The sequence below is a fragment of the Saccopteryx leptura genome, chromosome 1 (genome assembly GCF_036850995.1).
Source record: "Saccopteryx leptura isolate mSacLep1 chromosome 1, mSacLep1_pri_phased_curated, whole genome shotgun sequence".
NCBI classification, from domain to species: Eukaryota; Metazoa; Chordata; class Mammalia; order Chiroptera; family Emballonuridae; genus Saccopteryx; species Saccopteryx leptura.
The window spans coordinates 100,449,503-100,471,529 of NC_089503.1; the positions used below are offsets into that span (position 1 = coordinate 100,449,503).

A 22,027-nucleotide genomic window follows, 5' to 3' on the forward strand; every position below is an offset into this window, starting at 1 on the left:
AGATCCTCTTGTTGAAAGAATAGTTGCTTCTATTTATTTCAAAATTTAACTCCTCTACCTGTTTACCTTATAAAAATATTCTAAAAATAATATATGCATTTTGAAAGAAAATAAGTGTAACTGTACATAAAGTAACAGTAAATGTCCTCCTCCATTTTCTTCCTTAACCTTTCTCACTTTCTAGTGGTATCAACTACTATACTAGCAGTTAAATGTTTATCTTGTGTACATGTACAAATTGTATAGACACTTAAGAAACAATATGGAGCATGTGTAATATGCATTGTATTTTTTATATTAAAAATTAATTTATGATATTGAACTATAGTTTTGCAAGATGTCACCATTGAGGGAAACTAGGTAAAGAGTATGTGGCATCTTTCTGTTTTATTTCTTTCAACTATATATGACTCCACAATTATCTCAGTATAGAAAAGAAAAGTTTAATGCCAGCCTGGCTTAGGGTGGTGCAGTGGATGGGGCGTCAACCTGGAGCGCTGAGGTCTCAGGTTCGAAGCCCCAGGTTTGTCCTGTTGAAGCACATATGAGAAGCAACTGCTGCGAGTTGATGCTTCCCGCTCCTCCCCCCATTTCTTTCTCTCTCTCCCTTTCCTCTAAAAATTGATAAAATCTTTTAAAAGAGTTTAAGTATAAAATTAAAGAAATCTTTCCATGTCAGCATGTTTATCTTTCTTCTCAATGGCTGCATAAGATCTCATTGTATAGATGTGCGTTACTTTATTTCACCTTTCTCCTATCAGTGGACTTTTAACTTTACATTTTCCCCCTGTTTTTGCCAACGCTGTATTCATAGCTTTACACTTATGTGGGTATATATACACAGTCAAATTTTAGAAGAGGCGAAAGGCTCAAAAAATGTGCACGTTGAAACTTTGATAAAAGTTGGCAGGCTGATCTTCAGCTATTTGATCCTTTCATCAGTGGTTGGGAGAGAACGTTTTCTCTCTGGACTTACCTGCCCTGTTCTGACCCAATTCCTTAATTTCTTCTTTGGAATTAAAAAAAGAAATTAAATGGTCCTTCCCAGGTAGCTCAGTTGGTTAGAGCATTGTTCTGACATGCCAAGGCTGCAGGTTTGTGCCCGGTTAGGCCACATGCAAGTTCCTGTGCATTTCTATGCATTCATCAACTGATGAATGCATAAATAAATGGAGCAACAAATTAGCGTTTCTGTCTTGTATCTTCCTTTCAGCCTTTCTTTGTCTCTCTAAAAATTAATTACTTCTTTTTTCATTTACTGTGTTTCCTTTGAAGGCTGTCTTTTTGTCTGCCCATCTTCTAATAAATCCTCCCAATTGATAAGGCTTTTCTCTAGTAGCTAAGTGCTTTACTTGTGTTTACTTCTTACAACAACCTATGGGGTAGTTCCGGTTATTATCCCCCTTTTACAGTTAAGGGAACTGAGACAAGGAAGTTAAATGACTTACACAAGGGCACCTAGATAGTGAGTAGGTGAATATTCATCCATTCAGTCTGTGCTCTTGTCCACTGTATACCGAGAAGGGGTTGAGAAGCTACTGCCAGCTATTCAGATCTGCCCTGTGGCTTGATTTTTTTCTTCTTTTTTGTGTTTTCCCAAAGTTAGATGTGGGGAGGCAGTCAGACAGACTCCCGCATGCGCCCGACCGGGATCCACCTGGCATGCCCACCAGAGGGCGATGCTCTGCCCATCTGGGGCATTGCTCCATTACGGCCGGAGCCATTCTAGCATCTGAGGCGGAGGTCATGGAGCCATCCTCAGAGCCCAGGCCAACTTTTTTATTTTTTTTATTTTTTTAAATTTTTTTTTGTATTTTTCTGAAGCTGGAAATGGGGAGAGACAGTCAGACAGACTCCTGCATGCGCCCGACTGGGATCCACCCGACACGCCCACCAGGGGCGACGCTCTGCCCACCAGGGGGCGATGCTCTGCCCCTCTGGGGCATCGCTCTGCCGCGACCAGAGCCACTTTAGCGCCTGGGGCAGAGGCCAAGGAGCCATCCCCAGTGCCCGGGCCATCTTTGCTCCAATGGAGCCTTGGCTGCGGGAGGGGAAGAGAGAGACAGAGAGGAAGGGGGTGGTGGAGAAGCAAATGGGCGCTTCTCCTATGTGCCCTGGCCGGGAATCGAACCCGGGTTCCCCGCACGCCAGGCCGATGCTGTACTGCTGAGCCAACCGGCCAGGGCCCAGGCCAACTTTTATCCAGTGGAGCCTTAGCTGCGGGAAGAGAAGAGAGAGATAGAGAGGAAGGAGAAGGGAAGGGTGGAGAAGCAGATGGGCACTTCTCCTGGGTGCCCTGACTGGGAATCGAACCTGGGACTTCCACATGCCGGCTGACACTTTACCACTGAGCCAACTAGCCAGGGCTCCTGATTTTTGTATAACCCAACTAAAATGCTTTTTTTACATCTATGAAGTGTTGTTAAGGCCCTGGCTGGTTGGCTGATTGGTAGAGCGTCAACCTGATGTGTGGATGTCCCCAGGTACTGAGCATAGCTCCATGGCCTCGCCTCAGGTGCTAAAATAGTTTGGTTGCTGAGAAATGGAGCAATGCCCCAGATGGGCAGAGCATTGCCCCATAGAGGGCTTGCCAAGTGGATCCTGGTTGGGATGCATGCGGAAGTCTGTCTCTCTGCCTCCTTGCTTCTCTCTTATGAAAAAAAAACAAAAAAAAACAAAAAAAAACGAAATTAAGAGACAAATTATGGGACAATGTATGACCCACAAAACCTAGAGAAAAAGTTCACTGACCCCTGCTAGTAACTTTTCTTATTTTACCGCCAGACTTTCACTTCTTCACCTCCTTTTTTTTCCCTACATCCGTGGTAATCTTTTACAGGGCCAGGCAAAAGTAGGGCTACAGTTGTTTGTATTGAATATAATACAGTAATTAATAAAAATACAAGAATAAACTCTTTCCTGTACTCACAACTGTGAACCTATTTTTGCCATACCCTGTATCTGTCCTAGTTACCTCATTTAACCTCATTGCATCTGAGTTCTTTATATCATTTGATGCTAATTACCCGTTTCTTCTGTTTGTACCTTCTGTGTTTTTTCTTACTTCACTGACATACTACTACTCAAACACCTTCGCTTCTGTTTTTCTGCCTGCTTTGTAATTGGTTTTATTCATCTGAATTCAGTCCTTGGAACTTTATCTCCCAGCCCACCCTCAGCCTCACTTTCTCTTCCTTCCTCCACTTCAAAAATAATGCGATGTCATTATTTTCTGTGTAAGGATTTGAAAGAGTTACTTTGTCTGTTTCTTCCTGTGTAAGAGTGAGACTAGTGGTACCTACCTCAAGATTGTGTGGAGGAGATGAACTAATATGTGTAAAATATTTACACAGTGTCCCAGTTATAGCAAGTACTTCATAAATAGTAGTAGCAGGAATAGTAATAGAAGTAATAGTCATGTTGATATAACTCTGTATCTGTAGGACTCACAGCCTTTCTAAAGTCCACACAGATATTCAGCTACTTACTAGAGACCTACATTTGTGTACCTCCTAGGTGCCTTAAACTCGACCTGGGTCTCAGTATTTCTGTGACTTCAGTGCCTAATGACTGTGGCTTCAAATAAATTACTGATTTTCTTTAAGCCTCAATGTCTCCATTCCTGAAAGGGTGATAATAATAGAACTTATCTTTTTAATATTAAGTAATATGAGAATTTTTGTAAAAGTTTTTGGCATAGTGTAGTATATCATAACAGTTTAAGAACTATAAGGATATTATTATTATTATTCCTCTTTTTTTTTTTAAGTGAGAGGAGGGGTTCCTGGCCAGTTGGCTCAGTGGTAGAGTGTAGGCCTGCCATGTAGATGTTCCAGGTTTGATTTCCAGTCAGGGTATACAGGAGAAGTGCCCATCTGCTTCTCCATCCCTCCCCATCTTGCTTCTGACTCTCTCTCTTTCTCTTTGTCTCTCTCTCTTCTCCTCCTGAAGCCATGGCTCGATTGAAGCAAGTTTGCCCCGGGCGCTGAGCATGGCTCCATAGCCTCCACCTCAAGTGCTAAGAAGAGTTCAGTTACTGAGCAATGGAGCAATGCCCCAGATGGGCAGAGCATCTCCCACTAATGGGCTTGCTGAGTGTGTCCCAGTTGGGGAGCATGTGGGGAGTCTGTCTCTCTACATCCCTTCTTCTCATTTTTTTTTAATTCAGTGAGAGGAGGGGAGGCAGAGACAGACTCCCCGCATGCACCCTGACCAGGATCCATTTGGCAATCCCCATCAAGGGCCGATGCTTGAATCAACCAGACTATCCTCAGCCAATTGAGCCACTGGCTGTGGGAGGGGAAGAGGAAGAGAAGGCAGAGAGGAAGAGCGAGAGAAGCAGATGTTTACTTCTCTTGTGTGCCTTGACCAGGAATCAAACCTGGGATGTCCACACGCCAGGCTGATGCTCTATCACTAGCCAACTGACCAGGGCTTCATAATGAATTATAAATGAGGTTTTAATAGACCTCATATCTGTAGAATTATATGTGTTTATTATTATTATTATTATTATTTTGTATTTTTCTGAAGTGAGAAGCAGGGAGACAGAGACAGACTACTGCATGTGCCCGACTGGGATCCACCCAGCATGCCCACCAGGGGGTGATGCCATGGAGCCATCTTCAGCACCCGGGCCAACTTTGCTCCAATGGAGCCTTGGGTGTGGGAGGGGAAGAGAGAGGTAGAAAGGAGAGAGGGAAGGGTGAAGAAGCAGAGGGGCGCTTCTCCTGTGTGCCTTGACTGGGAATCTAATTTTATTAATTTTTTAAAGGTAAATCAGTCTAGGTTTTCATCTAAGTGTCAAAAATATGATTTTCAAAAATGAAATTTTCACTTTTCTCTAGATTTGCATAAAAAACTTTCCAATTTTTCTCAAATTAATCTGTGGTGTAAAAGTCATTGTAGATATAGAAATGGTACCAAGAGCCTGACTAGTGGTGGCACAGTGGATAGAGCATCAACCTGGAACACTGAGGTCCCCTGTTCGAAACCCTGAGGTTGCCAGCTTGAACACGGGCTGGTCAACTTGAGCATGGGATCATCGACATCCCAAGGTTGCTGGCTTGAGCCCAAGGTTACTGGTGTGAGCCAGGTCCCCCCAACCCCATCAAGGCACATGTGGGAAGCAATCAATGAACAACTGAAGTGAAGCAACTATGAGTTGATGCTTCTCATCTCTTTCTCCCTTCCTGTCTGTCTCTGTCTCTCTCAAAAAAAAAAAAAAAAGAAAGAAAAGAAAAGAAAAGAAAAAGTGCCAAGATGGCAGTAGTCCTGAACCTTATTCATTCATTCTTTGGCAGACTGAGTTATATGTATGTTTTAAAAATATATCGTTATATGTATGTTTTAAAAATATATCGTTCTTGTCTTATCAGAATAAGACTTTAATATTATTGAATAAATAATAAGGTTGGTCCCCTGGCAAGTGACATTCCTGAGGACACTGTTTACTAGGCACTGTTCTACATGCTTTGTATCCATCATCTCACCTAATTCTCAAGCAGACATAAAATTTGACCAAAAATAAAAAATCAATTACATGTCTAAGTGTGTATAGATTGGCTAGTGTTAAGACAATCAGTTTCCTGGTTTTAAACATTCATTTATACTTTCCTGAAACTGGTTTGTCTGAAGACAACACTGGCTTGATGCTGGATTTTCCTACCCTCTCTTTACTGCTTGCTCTTCTTACAGTTTATAAAAGAAAAAGCCGTACCTCTCACTCATCTTTGCACATGTTTCTCTGTGGTATAAAATCCTCCAGGGTTTCAACAAATGGAAATTCAAAATTCTGGTGTCAAGTATGAAGCTTTCCTTTATTAAAGTAATATTTATCTTATATTTCTGTAATATTTATTAAAGTAATATTTATCTTATATTTCTGCATCTCCAAAAGCAGAAATTACTTACGTTTAGTTATCAAAATTTGTAATGTATATATTTGTATTGTTTTAATTAATTGAATATTACAAATAACAGTTATAGGAATTCGACCCAAAAGAAATACTTTAAATAAATAAAAAATAATTGATGTATATATTTTGTTAAAATGTCATAAAAATACATTAAAATAAAATACTGTGAAAGAAAAATATAATTCCAAAGAAAAAAGAAATAGAACATTTCATACAGGAAATGAAAATTATATTCTTATAGTTTTTTTATTTTTATTATTTTTATTTATTCTTTTTTTAGAGAGGAGAGGGAGAGACAGAGAGAGAGAGAGAGAGAGGAGAGACAGAGAGAGAGAAGGGGGGGGGAAGAGCTGGAAGCATCAACTCCCATATGTGCCTTGACCAGGCAAGCCCAGGGTTTCGAACCGGTGACCTCAGCATTTCCAGGTTGATGCTTTATCCACTGCGCCACCACAGGTCTATATTCTTATAGTTTTAAAATGAAGGATGGTGGGTATCAACTTGCTCAGGCATTTAGATTTTGTTGGGTGCATTTAAATTAGTGATATAATTATTTTGTTTTTGTAGATGTCAGTTTTAAACAGACATTTATTGACAACCTTTGAAATAACTTTTGATGGAGATTTTTAGCTATCAACTTAAAAATATTTATGGAAGTACTTTTTTCCTCCCAGTTTTGTTTTAGGAGATGTATGAGCAAAGCTTTTTAAAGAATAATTCTTGAAGGATATAGTACTTAAGAAGAATCAGTTTTTGCCCTCAAGAATCCTCATAGTTGAGTGATGGAGCGGGGATATAGACACATACTTTGACTTAAATCAAGCCTTTATTGGGTCACATTTTCTGCTTATTTAACGTGGGCATTGTGCCTCAGTGTTGTGTCATGCTTGTTCAAATGGCCGTTGAATAGTGACTTAGCTCATGTGTACTGTTTCCACATTGGCTAATTGTGCAGAACAGAGAGGGATTGTATCTTTAAAAAGACAGATGGGTAGGAAAAGTGCCCACTGCACTCACCACGGATGAATAGTAGGGCTTTCTCTGGTTGTCTGGTTCCTGTGGTTGTAAGGAACACGAGACTGGGAGTCAGGAGACTAGTTCTTGTTTTGATTCTGGCACAGGCCAGGCAACCTTAGCCAAATCACTCAACACATTTAAACTCTTGTTTTCCTCATATAAAAAACAATTTAAACTGAATGATCTTCTAGCTTTTTTTTTTTATCTTCTAGCTTTGAAATTTAGAATCTATCAATTGAATTCATACATTTTTACACAGTTAATTAGTTTTAGAAGTAATAGCCATAGCAAACTTTGAGAAATAGATGCCTAAATAACAGATTGTTTGCTTACTGTAATGCTGTGGAGAAGAATAGCTTACTACTTTCTTTATCTGAAGTGTGATTGACAATATGTTATACAGCTTGTCGGTGCTGTGGTTTTCATCACCACTGCCCTTTTTATTAAAACAAAACAAAACAAAACAAAAAACTGGAGTGGGGGGTAGATTTTCCCCTACTTTCTTGAGAATTAGAACAAATTCTATACAGGCTTAGTATGCGAGAATCCCGGTTTTAGCTTCATCCCAGTGCCTTCAATGAAACCCACATTTTTGCAATGTCCTAGCAGAATATTAAAGTGGTTTATAGGTTACAGACAGCTCCAGGCTTTGTGTTTTATAGGTTGGAGGTGGAAGCTGGAAGAGCACTGTTCACTCTGGTCATGAATTGGGCCTCTTCTTTAGGCTCTAGATCAGTGGTGGTCAACCTGGTCCCTACCGCCCACTAGTGGGCGTTCCAGCTTTCATGGTGGGCAGTAGCGGAGCAACCAAAGTATAAAAACATAGATTTAACCTATAGTAAGTTGTTTTATAAAGATTTATTCTGCCAAACTTAGCGAAAATCTGACATAAAGTACTTGGTAAGTAATTATTATTATATGCTTTAACTTGCTGTAACTCTGCTTTATAAATTAAAGTTACTTCCCTACTTTATAAATCACCATTACTGTGGAACCTGTGGGCGGTTAGAAAATTTTACTACTAACAGAGATACAAAAGTGGGCGGTAGGTATAAAAAGGTTGACTACCCCGCTCTAGATGGAGCTACAGTGAAACTCTTTGGAACAGTTCCACCAGAATGGCTTTCCTGGGGGCGTGTAAGGCTTACATTCTGAAACCGATACTCTTGTAGTACAAGAATAACTACAAACTGATGTGGAATTAGGAGGCCATAAAGAGGTACCAAATGCAGCTCTCGTTTTTCCAAGTCTCCTGGCTGGTGAACATTCACCAGCAATCAGATAATCAGATTTATCAGTAAGCAGATATTTGCACATATGCTGACAAAGCCTCTCTAACCAACTTTTAGAAGACCCTGCTTCTGTTTTATGCCTTTGGAGGCTAAGAATAATGCTGAAGTGTGCAGAATTAGCTTGTGGTAGTTTAACATATACAGATACTGTCTATTTAACTCCTGTCACCTGTCTTCATCTCTGTGTTTGTTCTTGAACATTGATTCCATTATTTGTAGCTAAGATAATTGAATAAATTCTTTTTTTATTTATTTTTAACTCAGAGGCAGGGAGGCAGAGAGAAAGACTCCTGCATACACCCCAACTGAGATCCACCTGGCAACCCTCGCCTGGGGCTGATGCTCTGCCCATCTCGGACCACTGCTCCATTGCTCGGCAATTGAGCTATTTTAGTGCCTGAGGTGAAGCCATAGAGCCATCCTCAGCACCTGGGGCCAACTTGCTCTAACCATTCCAGCCATGGCTGTGGGGGAGAAGAAGAAAGAGGAGGAGGAGGAGGAGGAGGAGGAGGAGGAGGAGAGATAGAGAGAGAGAGAGATAGAGAATGGGAAGGGGGAGGGGTGGAGAAGCAGATGGTAGCTTCTCCTGTATGCTCTGACTGGGAATTGAACCCCGGACTTCCATATGCTAGGCCAACACTGTACTGCTGAGCCAACTGGCCAGGGCCTGAATAAATTCTTAATGGCTGATTTGCAGATGTTATTGTCCTTTTTTTATTATCCTCAATATTGGATAGTTTGACTGATTTGACTGTTTTAGAAAGAAACTTAGACTGTACCCTAAAGTCTTTAGCTTTTTTTTTTTTTAACTACAAAATGTGGAATAAAGAGGTCTGTCTTTAAAGTGACCAGGTGTGGTGTCCTTGATGCTGAAGAGGGAAACACCGTTTCCTGGTTGACTTTATTGTGTTTTGTATCATCAAATCTCTTAAGTCAGCAGTTCATTTTTTGTTTTGTAGTATGTCTTGGCTTGTCTGAATGAGTCATACTTAAAATATAGTCACTGGGACTCATAATCTTGTCTAAACAAGAATTATAGTAGTATAGAGATATTGTGCCTGGCTGTGTATAGAATTAGAATGGTGCAGGTCTACTGTGGTCAGTGAGATAGGTTTTTGTAAATAATGAACTTAAAATAATTTTCATAGGTTGCTTTATCATCTGTACTCCACAAAGTCTAGAAAGTGAAAATAGAGAAGTAATTAAAAAAGAAATCTAAAAATCCCTTTCATCTACTTGACTTTTATATTTATTATGTTAAAATGAAATGATTACGGTACTTTGTTTTCTTTGAAGAGATTTAAGGAATAGTCCTGGCCAGGTAGCTCGGTTGGCTAGTGCATCATCCCAATACAGCAAGGTTGCAGTCAGGGCACATACACGAGTCAGCCGATGAATGCATGAGTAAGTGGAACAAATCAATGTTTCTCTTTCCCTCCTTCTCTCCCTTTATCCTCCCTCTCTCAAATTAATAAAAAAAAAATATTTTTTTTGATTGCACACTTATATTTAACAGCAGTTTTACACAGGATGCTAAGAGCACTTCATATTTTACAGAATGACTTGAAACATGGACTTTCTGTTAATATTCATACCACAGCACCGCCAAACCTAACTCATAAGTAAAAGTATTACAATTTGTTTAGTTTAAAGGCTTAATGGCAATAACGAGGGGAGGAAAAAGCGTAAATTTGTTTTATGTAACTGAATGAAAAATAAACTCATGAAATAGTCAATAAAATTTAAAATGGCCTCATGCACCCTGAAGAAGGTGGTGCCCAATTCGGAGGGGTGATGGCTATGTCCAGATAATCTCTTATCTGAAACTTCTGTGACTGCAGGGTCATGGAATCGTCAGTGCCCTTCCTCCTGGATATGGTGCTGCCAATCTCCTTGACGCGATAGCCAGGTCTTTTAATATCCATAAAAACAATTGCAAAATTAAATAAAGTGTGTGCCTTTCTTTCTAGCTTCTGGGTAGACTTCTTTTACTAAACTATTAATAGTCAGTTCTTTCAAGGTTGCATCCATCCAGGTGTAGATCTGCAGTTCGCTGGACGGCATGTTCCCGCCGGAGTACTCGTCCTTGCAGTGATGGCGCCCGTTGTTGGTGGTGAAGACGCTCATCAGCAGCGGGCACGTCTTTTCCGGTGGATTGGTTTCTCCGGCTCCTTGTTAATTTCCTCCTAGGTGACGCGAGACTTCACAGCCATCTTTCTCCACTAGTCCACTGGTGCGCGAGACCCTCGCTATAACCTCCAACCCCGGCAGCGAGCGAATGAACCAAAAATATTTTAAAAATTAAAAAAAAAAAAAAAAGGATTTAAGGAGTAGAACAGTTCTAAAAATAGTTTTGGTATAGCTTTATCATTGACAAAAATATTGTCAGGAACACCGATTTATGGTTTCTGGTTCATGTCAATAATTAATATTGCTAATTATTTATGGCATTTGACATAAGTATTTTTTGAGCTAGAACTGAACAGGGACTGTAGCCATTAAGGCAGTAAACATGAATTAAGAACTTACGTGTCAGTCATCGCACTCAATTTTGAGGACACAAAGGTGAATAAAACATTGTTTATAGTGTGTTTTTGTTCCATAAAGGATTTGAAGTGGCTGACAGGAAGTAAATGTAATAATACTGTAAAATACAGTGTGTCCGTAAAGTCATGGTGCACTTTTGACCGGTCACAGGAAAGCAACAAAAGACGATAGAAATGTGAAGTCTGCACCAAATAAAAGGAAAACCCTCCCAGTTTCTGTAGGATGATGTGGCAGCATGTGTGCATGCACAGATGATGACGTAACACTGTGTATACATCGGAGCAGCCCACGGCCATGCCAGTCAAGATGTGGACGGTACAGAGTGTTCAGTGTGTTCTGTGGCTCGTTAAAATCAAATCCGTGACCAAAGTGCAACGTGAATATCGGTGCGTTTATAACGAAGCGCTATCACATAGGAATAACATTACTCGGTGGGATAAGCAGTTGAAGGAAACCGGCAGTTTGGTAGAGAAACCCCGTTCTGGTAGGCCATCAGTCAGTGACGAATCTGTAGAGGCTATACAGGATAGCTACCTAAGGAGCCCTAAAAAATCTGTGCATGAGCCCACATTGAACTGCACTGAATAGGTATGAAACTGGGAGGGTTTTCCTTTTATTTGGTGCAGATTTCACATTTCTATTGTCTTCTGTTGCTTTCCTGTGACTGGTCAAAAGTGCACCATGACTTTACGGACACACTGTATACACAGTTCAGACCAAGGGAAAACAAATTAGATTTGGAGGCCAAGATATGGTTGAATAATGAAACACGGGCCCTATTTGGAGACAGCTCAGTTTGTTGGTCACCCTAGTAGTGGCATGATACAGAAGGCAAGCTTGGCTATGTTCAAGCTATGTTAAGGCATGGTTAATACAGTTAGTGGGATTATGAGGGCATTTTGGAGGAACTCTTACGAAAATGTCATCTAAAGTTGGTTTTGTGAGTGGTAGTGTGTTTGCTGCTGGTTTATGTGAGTTGGATATCAGATGGATTTCAGTATTATTTTAGTTATTTAGGAAGATACTTAGACTGGACATAAATACATAGATACATTTTATACATAGAGTTGGATATCAGTATAGATTTCAGTATGGATTTCAGAACTATCTAAGTTCTCAGCACGAGGAACTGATGACTGAGTTTCACTTTTTTTTATATTAGTCTGATCAAGTATAATTTTATTTTATTTTTTTTGGTGATGGAGACAAAGATAGAAAGAGGGACTGACAGACAGGAAGGGAGAGAGATGAGAAGCATCAGTTCTTCATTGCAGAACCTTAGTTATTCATTGATTGCTTTCTCATATGTGTCTTGACCAGAGGGGCTACAGTAGACCTTGCTCAAGCTTGCGACCTTGGACTCAAGCCGGGCGACCTCGGGGTTTCAAACCTGGGTCCTCTGCTTCCTAGTCCGATGCTCTATCCACTGCGCCATTGCCTGGTCAGGCTGAGTTTCACTTTTTAAAAAATCTTTATATGGTTTTACATTTACAGGTTAGATACAGATTAATGCTGAGATAGGAGAAGTAGAAGTAAAGTGGAGTTTAGAAACTGTTTTCTGTTTTTCTTCTGTTTTCCTTTTAGTTATTAAACTTTCCCTCTCCTTGGTTTCTTGAGTTGTTTCCTGGTATCTGGGTGGGGGCAGGGAGTGATGCTTCAAAAAGTACTGTTTCTTCAGCTTTTCAATTTAGGATACTGATCAAGTAAATAATTTGTAATTTCAATATAGAGGTGGCTGGTTTGGGGGACTCTTGTGAACATGTTTTACTTTTAAAAGGGAAAAAGTGACTTATTCTAGGGCAATATGTAAACAACTTTATGGCAATAGTTTTAGATTTTTACTGGTTCTGCAAATACTATTGTTGCACAATACAGAATCTTGTACTAGAGTACTTAATGAGATACAAAACTGCATAATTACACCAACAACTATTTTCTTACAGAATTTGGTGGTTACTAAGTAAACAATTTTTACTTATCTTAATTAGCTTTTAGTTATGTGCCATCATTAAATGAAGTCATATTTTTCTTCCTGCTGCTGCAGTCTACAGAAAGAGAATAACTATTGTGAAAGAAGGCGTGTTTTTACAGCATTTTAACCAATTTGACTTTCATTAATCAGGATGGTTGCAAATGTTGATTTGAACTCCAACTCAGGAAGACAGCACAATGAAATCCTTACTGAAAACGTTAGGTAGTCAGTCTGGAGGAAAGCAACATAGAAGGTAAATACTTTAGGGTTGTTTTAAAGTTTATCCTTATTGTTTTTATTCATTCTCATGTGTGCTACCTGTATAGTGGTTCTACCTGTCCAGGGTTTCCTGTGTGGGACAGCCACTTTGGCAAGGGCTTGTTTTATGCCTCAAGTACTTCTGATGCAGGTACTAACTTTTAGAAACCAGACACTTTTAGGTATGCAACAAGACACTACTCCAGCCTCCAAGACAATCCGTGTTTCTTTTCTAGCCTATATGTTGTATTTGCTCGTGTATTCACATTTCAGCGTGCGGAATCTAAAGCTTGCACATGGGATCACAGAGAACATGCCTGTAAATAGATTTCAGGAGACTGAAACTAGCTGCTGAAAGCACTGGTTTTAGTGGTAAGGAGTGCTTTGGTGGATGGGCAGTATCTCCTGTGGGTCAGAATGGGGGCACTGCATGTCCTCCCTGCATCACTTATTAGCAGTTGAACACGTTCTCTGGTCATAATAGACTCTACAGGCTCAGGGTAATAATTGGAACAGTGTGGTGGGAGAAATAAAGAGGACAAGAGGTACGTACACAGAACAAAAGTGGGCCGATACAAGAAAAACCACATATAGATAGAGGAATAGGGAATGGTGATTTAGGAAGAAAAAAGATGAAAAAGACATGGAAAATAGAGTCAAGATAAACAGACTCTACCTTTTCTTTTTTCTTAGGAAAGAATAATACATCTGTGTAATACTTGGGCCACTCTGGGAAAGGAAATCAGAAGTTAATTCAAGTTGTATTGTTGTCAGAGCGTAGTCTTAAAATTTTTGTTGTTTTCAAAGTAGAAAACAATGTATGGTACCCATTGTATTTCTTTAGTTGGATTTATTTGCCACTTAGGGTAAAAATATAATGGAGATTTCCAGAGTAGTCGTAATCTTAGGCAAGTCTTTCTGACACATGATTATAGGGCTAAAAGATTTCCTATCCCTCATGTGAGATCACAACCCATTTTTCAGGTATTTTGGTATCAAAGTTTCCCAGAATGAGCTCTGTAGAACTGGAGTGTCCCTCAGTATTTAAATAAATGTTCTAGGAGGAAAGGGAAGTAAGTTTGGGAACTGTTAGAATTCCAAAACAAAATTATAGAATAGTAAATAAAATTAATCAATTTCTTTACTATAGGGCAAATGGGTTCTCTTAAAGCCAGTGTGCCTTGTGAATCCTTGAAGAGATTAATGGAGGTGGAGCCTGTAACTTTTCTCAAATTTAGTTCTTTGCTATTCTTTTCTATCCCTTGCCCCCAAGTTGGGGGAAATGATCTGTCCTCTCATTTCTATAGGTATCCAACTTGCAAGGAATAGTAATACTAGTTTACATTTTAAAATAAGATGTGATTGCCTGACTGATGGTGGAACAGTGGATAGAGCATTGACCTGGTATGCTGAGAGGTCCCTGGTTTAAAACCCCAAATTCACTGGCTTGAGTGCAGGCTCATCCAGTTTGAGTACAAGGTCACTGGCTTGAGCATGGGATTGTCTTCATGATTCTATGTCACTGGCTTGAGCCCAGAGGTCACTGGCTTGAAGCCCAAGCTTGCTGGCTTGAGTCCAAGGTCACTGGCTCAGCTTGAGTCCCCCATCCCTCCATTAAGGCACATATGAATAGCAATCTGTGAACAGCTAAAATGAAGCAACCAAGAGTTGATGCTTCTCATCTCTTCCTTCCTCTCTCTCCCTTCCTCTCTTGCTCTTTAACATCAATTAAAAAATGATATGATTGTAATGTTTATCTGACCTCTTTGTTTGAACTTTCAGACAAACTCTTTATTTGAACCTTCATATTTCTTGATCACCTGACCCCTAATCTTGCCTACATTTTCAGGTTTATTCACTACTACTCTCCCATAATTCTTCATTTGAACTCAGTTTTTTTTTACCATTATATACTTTAAAATATATTTTTTAAATTTATATTTAAATATATATAAATATATATAAATATTTATATATATTTATATATATTTATTTAAATATATATAAATCTCATATTTCCCCATGTATAAGACGCTCCCACGTATAAGATGCACCTTAATTTTGGGGCCCGAAATTTGGAAAAAAATGTATTATATAAAGTTATTGAACTCAAGTTTTATTCATCATAAAATTCATACAACTCCTCATCACTGTTAAAACTCCCATCCATTAGCTTGTCCTCATCTGTGTCTGATGATGAATCACTGTCTTCATATCTTTCCTTGTCCTCAGTTTCATCTATGGCAGTTGAAATGCCACACTTAAATGACTTGACAATGATATCAATCTTGATATTATCCCAGAATCTTTTCATCCAAGGACAATCTTCTGCTATAGTTGGTTTCTTCACTCTTCCTGCTGGTGTCACATTGTCCCCAGAAGACTTCATCTGTTGGTTCTATTCATCTTTCATGGCAGCTTTGAAGGATTTGTTAATGCTGACATCAAGCGGTTGGAGCTGGGATGTCAAGCCTACAAGTATGACGACAAGTTTTGTTTTTTTCTCTGCAGCAGTCTTCTTTGTGTTTTTTGTTGTGTGTGCCCTGAACTGATCAAGCACCAATAGGGGAGGTTTGTGTAAGAGCCCATCTGGTCTCCTTCTCCAAACTTTCTCAAACCAGATCTTCATCCTATCCTGATCCATGAACATGGACAATCCTCGAGGAATGTCTTCCTTTGGCATTGTTTTGTGTTTGAAAATCAGCATAGGAGGCAGCTTGGTTCCATCAGCACAACAAGCTAGAACAACTGTATGGCTCTTTCCATGTCCATTTGTCTTCACAGTGACAGTTTTCACCCCCTTCTTATCAACAGTTCTATTATTTGGGACATCAAATTAAAGGGGACTTTGTCCATATTTGCAATCTGACCCAATTCAAACTGATGTGTCTTCTGACACTGAATGACAAAATGATGAAATTCAAGGACCTTCTGCTCATAGCTTTCAGTCATCTTTTGGCCAAGTCTGCTGCGTGTATGCATGCTTATGCATTCCGTTTCATGAACCTGAAGCACCAACTGTGTCCTCCTTTGAAATCAGTAACTTCTTTTTCATCAGCAATTCTTCTTGCCTCATGCTGAGCCATCTTTGTGGACACAAAGAATTCCAGTTGCCCTTTGCTCTTCAATCCCTATCTGCAGTTCCCTCTCTAAATCAGGCCATTTTGTTGACTTGCCTCTCATGGCCTTCTTCTGCTGTGGTGGTTTCAGTAGGGTTTCTTCTTCCGTAGCCAGTCTCCCATTGATTTCTCAGTTGGAGGAGGACCAAACTTACGTTCAGCAACATGATTTCCATTCACTTTTGCAAACTGGATCACTTTTAACTTGAATTCAGCACTGTACGAAAATCTTTTCTGAGCCACTTCTGGGCAGAAGGTGGCAAAATGTAACCTACTGTAATATACTGGTAACAAGTGTGAAACAATGCGTGCAAAGACAACAAGTGCAAAACAGGAAATGCAAGTAGAAAAACTAACCGTGAGTGCAAAAACAAGTGTGAAAAAGCAGAAAATGCAAGTAAAAAAAAAATCTACAACCACTATATAAGACGCACCGAGTTTTTAGACCCCAAAATTTTCAGAAAAGAGTGTGTCTTATACATTGGAGAATATGGTGCACTGCCTTTGTTTCCTCATCTGTAAAACAGGGACACCCATACTATGGTAGTGAAGAGTAATCATGTAGAGAACTTAGAACAGTGCCTGGCACTTGGTAAGCAATAAACACAACTTGTTATTTAATTCTGCTTGGAAGGGGAGAAGATTGTTTTTAGGTCCAGACAGGTCAAAAGTCTTATAAGACAAGTCCCCAGACAGAATGTTTCTCCTCTTTTCTCCTCATAACAGTATTGTCTGATACATAAATTCACATTTCTGATGTAAATGATTCTGGCTAAGGTTTCTGCTTTGTTTTGATTCAGAAATAAGACAAAACAGATCTATCTCTGCCCCAGAACACACAACAGAAAAGAGAAATATGACTTTCAGAATTTTTAAAAAAATATTTAGAGGCACCGAGACAGGCAGACAGACCCCTGCTTGCACCTTGATGGGGATCCACCCAGCAAGCCCCCTACTGGGTGATGATGCTGTACTCATCTGGGGACGCCGCTCTGTTGCTCCTTGCGAGCTATTTCAGTGCCTGAGGCAAGGCCATGGAGCCATCCTCAGCACTTGGGACCAACTTACTCTAACTATTCAAGCCATAGCTATGGGAGGAGAAAGAGTGAGAGAGGGAAAGAAGAGGGAGGGGACGGGGTGGAGCAGCAGATGGTCCCTTCACCTGTGTTCCCTGACCCGGAATCGAACCCAGGACTTCCACACACTGGGCCAATCCTCGACTGCTGAGCAAACTGGCCAGGGCCCAAGAACTGCTGCTGCTTTTTAAAAAAATTTTTATTCTTTTATTCAGTGAGGGGAGGGGAGGCAGAGACAGAGACAGAGACAGAGACAAACTCCTGCATTGCCCTGACTCGGATCTACCCAGGAAGCCCACTGGGAGCGATACTCTGCCCATCTAGGATGTTGCTCCATTGCTCAGAAACCGAGCTCGTCTTAGCGCCTGAGGTGGAGGGCATGGAGGCATCTTCCGTACCCAGGGCCAGCTCACTCCAACTGAGTCATGGCTGCAGGAGGGGAAGAGAGAGAGAGAGAAAAATGAGAGGGGGAAGGATGTAGAAGCAGATGGGTGCTTCTTCTGTATGCTCTGACCGGGAATAAACTCGTTGACCACGCTGGGCCAGCACTCTACTACTGAGCCAATCAGCCAGGGCCAGAATTTCTTAAGTGATATGATTTCTTGATGCATTCAGCATTTGAAAAACCATGGCAAAACAGAGGAAAGGTGTTAAACATAGAAATTAACTTTTTTTGGCAAAGAAACCAAGCAGCATTTGAACTACCAGCTCTGTGGTGGTTCTGTTGTTTTCTGTGCATTTTTTTTTCCCTTCTGCTTGATTGTCATCTCTTAAAATTTCTGCTTTTGAAGATGTCATTTCATCTTGGGCAATTAACCTACTTACACAGGAGGGAAATCAAAGTAAGCAGTTGTTTTGTTTAACCAGAACTTGCATTTACACCTGGTCCTAAGCTGAGTCACAGATGTTTGTTTTACCCAGTTTAGGTCTTGATGCTTGCTTGCTTGCTTGCTTAATTATTCGGGAGTGGCAGAAACCTGGAATTTGGTTATATATCTTTTTTCCCTTCTTATCCATATTAATTGGTTAATGCTGATAAAAGGTGTCAGGTCCACATCTTTATTCCAAAGTAGCTTTCTTAAGCCAAGTAAGAACTGTGATGATGAGAACCCAAGTCTAGGGATTGAATGCTGTTCATTTCAGTTACTGCCACACATTCCTGACAGCCTCCCCTGCTTCTCAGCAGTAGGGGGCTCTCTCAGTTTACCTGGCCCAGGTGATCATTCCCTCCTTTGAACTTAGATAGCCTAATTGTCTGAGGGGGGGGGGGGTCATATGACAATTAATCTTGTTTTGTTTTGAGTGATATCTTTTGTAGCTGACGTTTATTGTTAATATTAAGCTGCTTGAGGACAAGGGCTGTTGCAAATTTATCATTCCCTATACATTTTTCAGCAACTTCTTTTTTTTTGGGGGGGGGGGGAACTTTTCTTGTCTTTTAAATGAAAGGAGAATCCTTTAGAGATTCATAAGAACTCTCAGCATTTTTTAGACTTTTCAGACCAGGCTTTGTTTGCCTATGGGTATTTTTGAGAGAAAATAAGTGTGCTTTTACTTAGGCTTAGTTTTCATTAAAACTTATTTTTTTAAAAATAATTTGAAGACAAATAACGTATAGTACTTAGCAGTAGGGGAGGGCTGGCAAACAAGCAAACATTTAACATTAATATCTTGCTTTGCTAGTTAATACTGTATGAGACACATCCTAGATTTGCTGCACTCACTCCGTAACATGAGAGGTGAGTGACTTATGATCCAGTGCTGAGTTTCCTTTAGGGTTTTCTTTCTTAATGAATTAGGGCTTTCACATTTAAAAGGAACCTGAATATTTGTATTATACCCCAGCTTTCATCAGAGTTGCTGTATGGTTTTCATTGCCTTGTTGCAAGCCGTATTTTGCCAAAGAGTTGTCTAATATATTTTCCACACTGACTTCGGCTTGGTGGCATGTAACAATTCTGGTGTAACTAATGATGCGTTAATAAAAGTAGCCTGTGTTGCAATAATGACAATAAATATGTCAGTTTTTGTTTTGGGGGTAAAATCTAGAATTCTATTTTAAAGGAGCTATTCTGAGCTCTTGAGGGGATATTTTTAGATTTTCATCCCCCCCCCCACTAACAAATTGTGGGGAAAATACAAACCTTGACTTAGCTCCTAAAATATTTCCCATGAAATATTTATACCTTAGCTTTTAAAGCTTCTTTTTTCAGGAGCCCTGACTTTTCTTAACCACTGTCAGAATTCTGACTTCTTTAGGCAGAGGCAGAGCGGGCCTGCTGAAATTGTGAGGCGAACGTGATAACTGCTATGCAGGGAAACGACTGAGCCTGCTGAAATTGTGCATGAGCCCGTTAATTGTCCCCGTAGCCACATTTCCTTATTTCCTATAGTTAACAGTTATTTTTCCCTGAGGACCTTTTGCAAAATATCTTCATACTACAATATCTCAACTTTCAGAAAAACAGACTTACATATTCTTTATTATGTGAAACAATTTATTGCTTTCAAAAATTTTATTTCATATTTTTATCTTGTCCAAAAAGAATGGATATTGGATTTTGGGGAAGTACAGTTATAGTCTATGCATGGCGTCATGGAAAATAATTTATTTTGTTTTAATTTAATAATTAAAAAAATTGTGGTAAAATAGTTTTAATTTTATTTTTTTTTCCTTTTAATTCTGCTTTTTTTCTTTACTATTTCAATTCTTGAACTGAAAACAGTTATTTCTGAGCCTCACAGATTTTCTCCCTGGGATTATCTTGTTTTGGCAAAAGGAAAAGAATTCATTGTCTTTTTCAAAACATTTTGAAATATTTTTATTCTTGAAGCATCCAGTTTTGAGCTTGGGTGAATTTGCACTATTATCTGAATTAGATATTTTAAATATTGAAGGTAAGATCACTTCTGATTAAGTTGGTTCCTGAAATAACATTTTATAGCCAAAATTTGTTTCCTGAACTCTTTGACCTAGTCTGAGGTTTTGTTAATGAGAAATTATTTTAAGAGTAAGAGAGACAGGAAGACAGAGAGATGAGAACCATCAACTTGTAGTTGCGGCACCTTAGTTGTTCATTGATTGCTTCTCATACATGACTTAACTGGGGGGCTCCAGCCAAGCCAGTGACCCTTTGCTCAAGCCAGTGACCCTTTGCTCAAGCCAGTGACCTTGCACTCAAGCCAGTGACCATGGGGTTGTGCCCGTGATTCCACCACTCAAGCTGGGTACCCCGTGTTCAAACTGGTGAGCGTGTGCTAAAGCCAGATGAACCCACTCAAGCCGATCTACTTCAGTTTTCGAACCTGGGACCTCAGTGTCCCAGGTTGATGTTTTATTCACTGTGCCACCATCTGGTCAAGCACTAATGAAATTTTATCTAGAGCCCTAATAACTGTAAAAGTGGAATTTTAGTATTAATTTATTTTATAAGTTTATCAAATTTTTAAGGAAGTCAGTCAGTTTGATAAGCTCTAGGAAGCTCTAGGTTATTTTTGTGTTTTGGTTGTACAGTATCAAAAAAAATCTGATTTACATAGGAAAGTTCTTGTAAATGCCAATAGTTTTTAAAAACACCTTGTCTAACAATAATAAAGGCATCTAACATTTTTTAGCACTAAGTGCTAGGCTCTTAATAAGGGTTTCATATGTATTATTTACACAACTACTCAAACATGTAGGTAGTTATTTTTATCTCCATTTTACAGATGTAAAAAATTGAGGCAGTGAGTCGGTGGCATCCCTAGGCTCATATCTGGTGCCCGAACCTCTGTGCTGTGTATGGACTGCTTTGAGAGTGCTTCCCGTAACCTCTGTGCTGTGTATGGACTGCTTTGAGAGTGCCTCCCGTAACCTCTGTGCTGTGTATGGACTGCTTTGAGAGTGCTTCCCGTAACCTCTGTGCTGTGTATGGACTGCTTTGAGAGTGCCTCCCGTAACCTCTGTGCTGTGTATGGACTGCTTTGAGAGTGCCTCCCGTAACCTCTGTGCTGTGTATGGACTGCTTTGAGAGTGCCTCCCGTAACCTCTGTGCTGTGTATGGACTGCTTTGAGAGTGCTTCCCGTAACCTCTGTGCTGTGTATGGACTGCTTTGAGAGTGCCGCCCGTAACCTCTGTGCTGTGTATGGACTGCTTTGAGAGTGCCGCCCGTAACCTCTGTGCTGTGTATGGACTGCTTTGAGAGTGCTTCCCGTAACCTCTGTGCTGTGTATGGACTGCTTTGAGAGTGCCGCCCGTAACCTCTGTGCTGTGTATGGACTGCTTTGAGAGTGCTTCCCGTAACCTCTGTGCTGTGTATGGACTGCTTTGAGAGTGCCGCCCGTAACCTCTGTGCTGTGTATGGACTGCTTTGAGAGTGCTTCCCGTAACCTCTGTGCTGTGTATGGACTGCTTTGAGAGTGCTTCAGTTATTCTGATCTAGAAGTTTTAAAACAAGAGTAGCAGGAGATTTTAATTTCCAAGTGGAATCTCTAATATTCCTTAATTTGTACCTGTTCAATTTGGAGTGATTGTTGAATAAGTTTCATGACTAATTCAATCTTTGTTGTGTGTGTATAAACATCAGTGTCGTTTAAAAAATAACTAGAAGTTTAAAACAGATAAAACATTTTGTTTTGCACATTTAATTCAAATATTGTTTTAATTTTGTCAGTAACATTATTTTGAGCTGTAAAGCATAGTAGCAAAAAGTATAAAACCTTACCCTGTAAAATTGTTTAAAATACTGGCAATGTACCAGCTGGTGAATATATGGTGTAATTAAGAGATACTAAAGGAGTTTCATGATAACCAAAAAAGCCAGGCTACTTTTTTTGTTTTTGTTTTAT

At 39.8% G+C, this 22,027-nt stretch overlaps 1 protein-coding gene and 1 pseudogene across 7 annotated transcripts in view; one reads left to right on the forward strand and one right to left on the reverse strand.

Annotated features, from left to right (window-relative positions):
• The window catches only part of SIK3 (SIK family kinase 3), a 240,174-nt gene that overhangs the window by 43,589 nt on the left and 174,558 nt on the right, over nucleotides 1-22,027 (forward strand). The window lies entirely within an intron of this gene.
• On the reverse strand, nucleotides 9,970-10,455 carry LOC136388974 (histone deacetylase complex subunit SAP18 pseudogene; annotated as a pseudogene).